At 50.5% G+C, this 7597-nt stretch overlaps 3 non-coding genes across 3 annotated transcripts in view; all 3 read left to right on the top strand.

Moving 5' to 3' along the window:
- Positions 1-1214: 1214 nt before the first annotated feature.
- On the top strand, positions 1215-3509 carry LOC124319534. Its single transcript, XR_006913233.1, has one exon. It is a non-coding gene; the product is annotated as a small subunit ribosomal RNA (ribosomal RNA).
- A 936-nt stretch (positions 3510-4445) lies between these two features.
- LOC124319532 lies at positions 4446-4598 on the top strand. Its single transcript, XR_006913231.1, has one exon. It is a non-coding gene; the product is annotated as a 5.8S ribosomal RNA (ribosomal RNA).
- A 641-nt stretch (positions 4599-5239) lies between these two features.
- Positions 5240-7597, top strand: part of LOC124319531 — a 4575-nt gene continuing 2217 nt past the window's right edge. Inside the window, exon 1 of the ribosomal RNA XR_006913230.1 lies at positions 5240-7597. This exon is cut by the window's right edge and continues 2217 nt beyond it. This is a non-coding gene — a ribosomal RNA (large subunit ribosomal RNA).

Here is a 7597-nt window from a genome sequence, read left to right as displayed (position 1 = left end):
AATGTGGCGTCGACTCTGACTCTCTTTTACTACGAACTTCCCTTCGACGGAAGATATCGAGAGCTGAGCTGAGCGCCCGCTGAGTATGGCCGGCGTAATTACAAACGAGTTACGGTTGGAGCTATATCGATTGTACGTATCCCGAACGTTCATCGAACAAGCCAGATCAACTCGGCGCCCGGTAAGATGTACGCTCAGTTATGGCCATGACACACGAAGGGAGAATTCAAACGGCTGTGAGTGTACGGCCCGCCCGGAGTTGTGTGTAGGCAGTGACCTCTCAAGAAAAAACGTAAAAAAATTTTTTTTGACAGTCACCGGTCTGCGACAAGTAATCAGTACGAAACTTGGGTGCAATGCAAAAAACATTTTGAGAATCCTTGCTTGACAACAACGAATCTAACACGATAAAAAAACGATCCCCATCGGTGTACCGCTTGCTTTTCTCGCGCTTCGGCGCAGAATCGCTTATTCAGCTGCCCTTGGAATATGTTCGTTTCGTGCATACTTGATCTCGGTCATTCTTCGGTGAACTCTTAAAGAATTGCGCACTTTTATAGGGGTAGTCTGGTTGCTTGTCTCGACTTGAAATGATTTGTTTTTTTCCGCCCATGACTTTCTATACGATGCCTCTATGCTGGCCTCTGACCGCGGTTGTTCCGAGTTTTCTCTTTCTCTTCGAAAGTCTTTGCGGAAAATTCTGCCTCGTGTGACCGTTGAGCGGTGAGGTGTGTGTGTGTGTGTGTGTCGTGCGGGGTGATGCGAGAGTGTGCCTCGGCGGTGGAAAAATAAAAATAAAACTCTGAGCCCACAAAAATTTAAAAGATGTATGCTTGTCAGCTTAGTAAAGCAGGCTTGACTTATGAGCATACAGCACGCCACATATGACCGTCGAAAACCGTAATACGGGAAAAAAAGTTGATGAATATATCAAGACCGGTCGAATGAATCCGATTCACTTTGGGCTCATAGACCGTTGAATGGTCTTTGACTTTGGAAATTGAAATGAAAAAAAATCCAACAAACGGATCGGATCGGTGTTTCTCTTCACTGGGACTCGCTGTGACACGCCAGGCGTTGCGATCAAAAATTTTAGTTTCCGAAGAAAAAGAAAAAAAACGAAAAACGTGTTGATTTGGTGTGTGTTTGGTGATGCGTGGGCGAAATAAAAACCCGCAACTCGCCGGATGCATATCAAACAAACATACACGAAATACCTGGTTGATCCTGCCAGTAGCATATGCTTGTCTCAAAGATTAAGCCATGCATGTCTAAGTACAAGCCGCTAGACGGCGAAACCGCGAATGGCTCAATAAATCAGTTATGGTTCCTTAGATCCACTCCATCCTACTTGGATAACTGTGGTAATTCTAGAGCTAATACATGCACTCGAGCCTCGACTGCGGGCTTTCGGGCTCGCAGAAGAGGTGCTTTTATTAGATCAAAACCAGTCGGGGCCGGGCTTTCGGGCTCGCGCACCGTACCAATTTTGGTGACTCTGGATAACTTCACGCCGATCGCACGGCCTTCGCGCCGGCGACGTATCTTTCAAATGTCTGCCTTATCAACTGTCGATGGTAGGTTACGCGCCTACCATGGTTGCAACGGGTAACGGGGAATCGGGGTTCGATTCCGGAGAGGGAGCCTGAGAAACGGCTACCACATCCAAGGAAGGCAGCAGGCGCGCAAATTACCCACTCCCGGCACGGGGAGGTAGTGACGAAAAATAACGATACGGGACTCTTCCGAGGCCCCGTGATTGGAATGAGTACACTTTAAATCCTTTAACGAGGAACCATTGGAGGGCAAGTCTGGTGCCAGCAGCCGCGGTAACTCCAGCTCCAATAGCGTATATTAAAGTTGTTGCGGTTAAAAAGCTCGTAGTCGGATGTCTGTCTTCGGCCGGGCGGCGCCGCTCTGAATCAAGGGTGTTGCGTTTCACGCTCTGGGAGCCCGGGTGTCAAAGCCCGACTCTCTTCACGGTCGGACAACATCGCCGGAGTGGTGGTCGGTGCGTCGTTGTTGTATCTGCGGCCAGAGTTGGAAAGTTCTTTCGGGTTCTTTTTTAAATTTTGGTCGTAGTTGACTCGATTCGCTCCACCCAGTCAATCGTTCGGGGTGCCCTTCACCGGGTGTCTCGGGCGGCCGGCAACGTTTACTTTGAACAAATTAGAGTGCTCAAAGCAGGTGTATCCCAACGCCTGAATATCGCAGCATGGAATGATGGAATAGGACCTCGGTCCGATTTTGCTGGTCTTTTACTTTTGGACCCGAGGTAATGGTCAATAGAGACGGACGGGGGCATTCGTACTGCGGCGACAGAGGTGAAATTCTTGGACCGCCGCAAGACGAACAACAGCGAAGGCATTTGCCAAGAATGTTTTCCTTGATCAAGAACGAAAGTTAGAGGTTCGAAGGCGATCAGATACCGCCCTAGTTCTAACCATAAACGATGCCAACCAGCAATCCGTCGGAGTTACTCCAATGACTCGACGGGCAGCTTCCGGGAAACCAAAGTCTTTGGGTTCCGGGGGAAGTATGGTTGCAAAGCTGAAACTTAAAGGAATTGACGGAAGGGCACCACCAGGAGTGGAGCCTGCGGCTTAATTTGACTCAACACGGGAAACCTCACCAGGCCCGGACACTGGAAGGATTGACAGATTGAGAGCTCTTTCTTGATTCGGTGGGTGGTGGTGCATGGCCGTTCTTAGTTGGTGGAGCGATTTGTCTGGTTAATTCCGATAACGAACGAGACTCTAGCCTGCTAAATAGGTGACGGGTTTTATCAATTGAAACCGAAGGGAGTACGGAGGCGTCGGGATCAGGTGGCGGCGATTCGGGTCTCGGTGGGACTGGTTCCTTTAGTGAGGCAATCTCTCGGCTTGGTTTCGTTGTGCTTTGTTCGTCGGGTGTACGGCCTTCACGGGTTGGTTGCCTGGCGGATGAGGTATGGCGGGGCTTTGTCGGGAATGTCTCGCGGGGGCTGGCTCTATTGTTATTCGGTCGTCGTCATCCCCGGCGATACCTTCTGCTCTCGCGTCCGTCACGCAGTCTTCTTAGAGGGACAAGCGGCGTCCAGCCGCGTGACAGTGAGCAATAACAGGTCTGTGATGCCCTTAGATGTCCTGGGCCGCACGCGCGCTACACTGAAGGAATCAGCGTGTTTCACTCTCCCTGTCCGAAAGGACCGGGTAACCGCTGAACCTCCTTCGTGGTTGGGATTGGGGACTGCAATGATCCCCATGAACCAGGAATCCCTAGTAGGCGCGGGTCACTAGCCCGCGTCGATTACGTCCCTGCCCTTTGTACACACCGCCCGTCGCTACTACCGATTGAATGATTTAGTGAGGCCTTCGGACGGGCTTGTCGGGGTGCCGTCGAGTGGGGAGCAATCTCTGCCCGTGCGGTGCCTACCAACGGCGAGACTGAAAGATGGTCGAACTTGATCCTTTAGAGGAAGTAAAAGTCGTAACAAGGTTTCCGTAGGTGAACCTGCGGAAGGATCATAAACGAACAAGACAAATGTTTTGCGCATATGGCTTTGGTTGAGCACGAAACAACTAAAAGTTGCAAAACAAAAAAAACCCCATCAAAAGTCTTTCGGCGTAAGACATCGTATGAACTATGTGTGGGTTGACGGAAGAAAATCATTTATTTTGAACGGGTATCAGGCGCTCTGATGCGCGGTGGTTTAAAGCGGATTCGCCTTTTCAAATTGATTTTTCTTTCCTCTCGGCTCAAAAAAAAACACAAAGTCTTTCGATTTGGTCTATGGCCGTGAGCAAATTCTTCCTGCTTCGATGGTGAATGTCTCTATAGATTCATTCGACCTTTAGCGGCGCTCACAGTGTTGACGTTAGTAGAGTGAAGAATACGATAGCCCGCCTGGGCCGCGAGTACCGAAGGAACAATAAAGGAGATTTTATAAAGTCTTAGTCCCTAAATCAAACACTTTGAAAAATAAAAACTCGGTGGATGGAGAGTCGGAAAAAAAAAAAAAAAACATCAAGATTTTGAACGGGTATCAGGCGCTCTGATGCGCGGTGGTTTAAAGCGGATACGCCCAATCGAAATTGTTTTTTTTTTGTTTCTCTCTTCGTCTTCGGGATTTTTTGATTCTCGGTGGGGGACGAAAGTGTGAGACTTTACTCTGGACGTTCTTTTCGGGCGTAGATACTCGTGGTTGCGTGCGTGTGCGTCGTATAGACTAACACTCCAAAGCCCGACACTATGCCGTTGAAAACCGAATGTTTTTTAAGCTTGCCCTTCGCCCTCTCGATGAAGTAGGAAGAATTCAAAATCACAATAACACACTAAACCCAAATTCTAGTACGAGTGTTTATCGGAACATTTTCTTTCTGGCTTTCTTTCTCCGCCCTCGCATTCATTTGCTTGGGCGGGTTGGAGAAAAAGAGAGAAGAAAACGAATATGTCGTTTTATATACGACCCTGAACGGTGGATCACTAGGCTCGTGGATCGATGAAGAGCGCAGCAAAGTGCGCTAATCCATGCGAACTGCAGAACACATGGAGCATCGAAATCTTGAACGTAAATGGCGGCCCAGCTTCTCGCTCGGGCCACATCTGACTGAGGGTCGGTCGAATGATGAACGAACAGAGATTTTTTCAGTCTTGGTTTTGCATGTTGGGTCGCGGCGAGATTTATTTTTCACCCGGCCTGACCGCATAAAAGCTCCCGAATCTCTAACGTCTGGGTGCCGCGCGACTTAAGTGTCCGCGATGCCTCAAATACAAAAAAGGGGGAAAAATAAAAGAAGGTTCGCCCTGTTTTGTTTTTTTCCTCTCTATTCAAAAGAAACCTTTTTCGATGGCAAAACAGATGGGAAATTTTTGAGCCAACTCAAAAAAAAATTTTAGAAATAAACACATCTTCTCGAACAAGGTGTCGGCTGCGTGTGCGCGATATACCGCTTCAACGCGAGTTTAGTTGTGTGTGTGCGCCGGGCGTGTCGAAGTGTCGACCACCGCGAATTATCACTCACTCTAACCGCTCGTTATGCAAGCTTGGTTCGCGCACGACGCGTTGTTTCAATACAAAAAGCCGCAGGACGCCCTGTCACTTTTCGTAAATTAATTTTTGCGAATAACGAGAGACTCGCTTTATTTCGAAAAAAAAAAATTTGAACCGGCAATTATTCAATCTTTCCCGGCTTTAAAACGCCAAAGTCTGCCGAGCTAGATAAAGTGTTGTCTCCTTTTGAAAACAAACAATTCATTCTGACCTCAGTTTAGATGAGACTACCCGCTGAACTTAAGCATATCAGTAAGCGGAGGAAAAGAAACTAACAAGGATTCCCTTAGTAGCGGCGAGCGAACAGGGATGAGCCCAGCACCGAACCTCGCGCCCGGTTGAGCGGGTGCCGAGGAATGTGGTGTTCGGGAGGATCGTGCGCGTCTGTCCGGTATCTATCGTCCAAGTCTCCATGAACGGGGCGAGCAACCCACAGAGGGTGTCAGGCCCGTAGATAAGACGAGCCGAGACCGTGCATCGGATCCCTTCCCAAGAGTCGGGTTGCTTGAGCGTGCAGCCCTAAGCGGGAGGTAAACTCCTTCTAAGGCTAAATATCGCCACGAGACCGATAGCGAACAAGTACCGCGAGGGAAAGTTGAAAAGAACTTTGAAGAGAGAGTTCAAGAGTGCGTGAAACCGTTCAGGGGGTTAAACGGGTGGGCCCTCGAAGGTCGAACAAGTCCCCGCTCCCGGCACTTGGTTGTATGCCCTTAACGCTGCATGGAGACTGCCTGAATTGGCGGCTCTCTTGCATAAGTCGTTCTGCGATCGCAATAGCCACGCCAAGGTCCGCAAGTGGGGGGCCTAGTAGGACTCCGCGACCGACTGGGTGTCTGTTACACGGGGCGTCCGTTAGCGAGTTTCGTGGTTACCTTCGCGGGTGCCGCGATGACGAGCGCGGCGTTTCCCAACAGTACTGCCCGGTCGTGACCTGTCTCCTCCCGGGAGGTGTCGTAGCTTTTTTTTGTAAAAGAGAAAAAGTTGCGGTGCTCAACCTGTGGAGGCCCAGAGCGGAGAGTAGAAGTCGGGTCCCACCCGACCCGTCTTGAAACACGGACCAAGGAGTCTAACATGTGCGCAAGTCGTCGAGAAATTATCAAACTAAACTCGCGAGGCGCAATGAAAGTGAAGCGGCCCCGATGAGGGTGCATCCGCGAGGGGTGATCCCGTCTCGAACAGAGCGGGCGCAACCCCAGGGCGTCCGAATGCTCGCGAGATCTTTCCCCCTTAAAAGGGTTTGGTCGAGTCGGCCGGACGAACCCAGAGCGCACACGTTGGGACCCGAAAGATGGTGACCTATGCCTGGCCAGGACGAAGCCAGGGGAAACCCTGGTGGAGGTCCGCAGCGATTCTGACGTGCAAATCGATCGTCGGAGTTGGGTATAGGGGCGAAAGACTAATCGAACCATCTAGTAGCTGGTTCCCCCCGAAGTTTCCCTCAGGATAGCTGGTGCTCGCAAAGAGAACAAACGGAGTTTCATCCGGTAAAGCGAATGATTAGAGGCCTTGGGGTCGAAACGACCTCAACCTATTCTCAAACTTTCAATGGGTGAGAAGCCCGGCCTTTTTCCTTGATTGAGGCCGCGGCAATTGATTTGAATCTGAGCGCCCAGTGGGCCATTTTTGGTAAGCAGAACTGGCGCTGTGGGATGAACCAAACGCCCGGTTAAGGCGCCTAAACGACGCACATTTCGGATCCCACGAAAAGGAGTTGGTTGCTAAAGACAGCAGGACGGTGGCCATGGAGGTCGGAATCCGCTCAGGAGTGTGTAACAACTCACCTGCCGAAGCAACTAGCCCTTAAAATGGGAGGCGCTATAGCGTCGTGCCTATACCGGGCCGTCGGTCGGCAGAGCGAATAACGTCCGTGTCAGCTCGAAGAGAGCGACGGCGCTGAGGCCCCGACGAGTAGGGGGGTCGCGACGGTGAGCGTAGAAGGGTTGTGGGCGTGAGCCTGCCCGGAGCCGCCGTCGGTGCAGATCTTGGTGGTAGTAGCAAATACTCCAGAGGGATCCTGGAGGACTGACGCGGAGAAGGGTTTCATGTGAACAGTGGTTGGACATGAGTCAGTCGATCCTAAGCCGCAGGCGAAAGCCGACCTAGTGACGGGCGTGATGTGTTGCATCTATCGTATGAGTAGCGGGCGTGGTTGTGGTTGAGTCGTGTGTCGGTGATTCTTCTGTGGTGTGCGCGAAGAGAAAAAATCTAAAGTTGCGGGGTCAAAGAAAACACATGAATAAGAAAGCTTGTGAGAATGATAGAAGGTTAAAGAAGTGTCTTTTTCCTTTTTTTGATTTCTCTTAGCCGGTATTTGATTGTTTTTCTCCCGTCTCTTTTATTTTCCTAGTACCGTTCATCGCGTTATGGCATCGCATGCTTCTTTCGCAGCGCCTTCGAAAATATGAAACCATGTATCGTATAACGTGAGACGCCACCCAGGTTAAGGCGAAAGGGAATCCGGTCCTGATTCCGGAACCAGGCTGCGGCTACGTCCGCGATAAAACGACTTTAACCCTCGTAATGTCACGGTCGCGGTAACGCGACACAAACCGGAGAAGCTGCCGA

The sequence above is a fragment of the Daphnia pulicaria genome, unplaced genomic scaffold, assembly GCF_021234035.1.
Source record: "Daphnia pulicaria isolate SC F1-1A unplaced genomic scaffold, SC_F0-13Bv2 h1tg000177l, whole genome shotgun sequence".
Taxonomy (NCBI): Eukaryota; Metazoa; Arthropoda; class Branchiopoda; order Diplostraca; family Daphniidae; genus Daphnia; species Daphnia pulicaria.
Note: the sequence above shows the minus strand (reverse complement) of the source record. Positions and strands in the feature narration are given on the sequence as shown.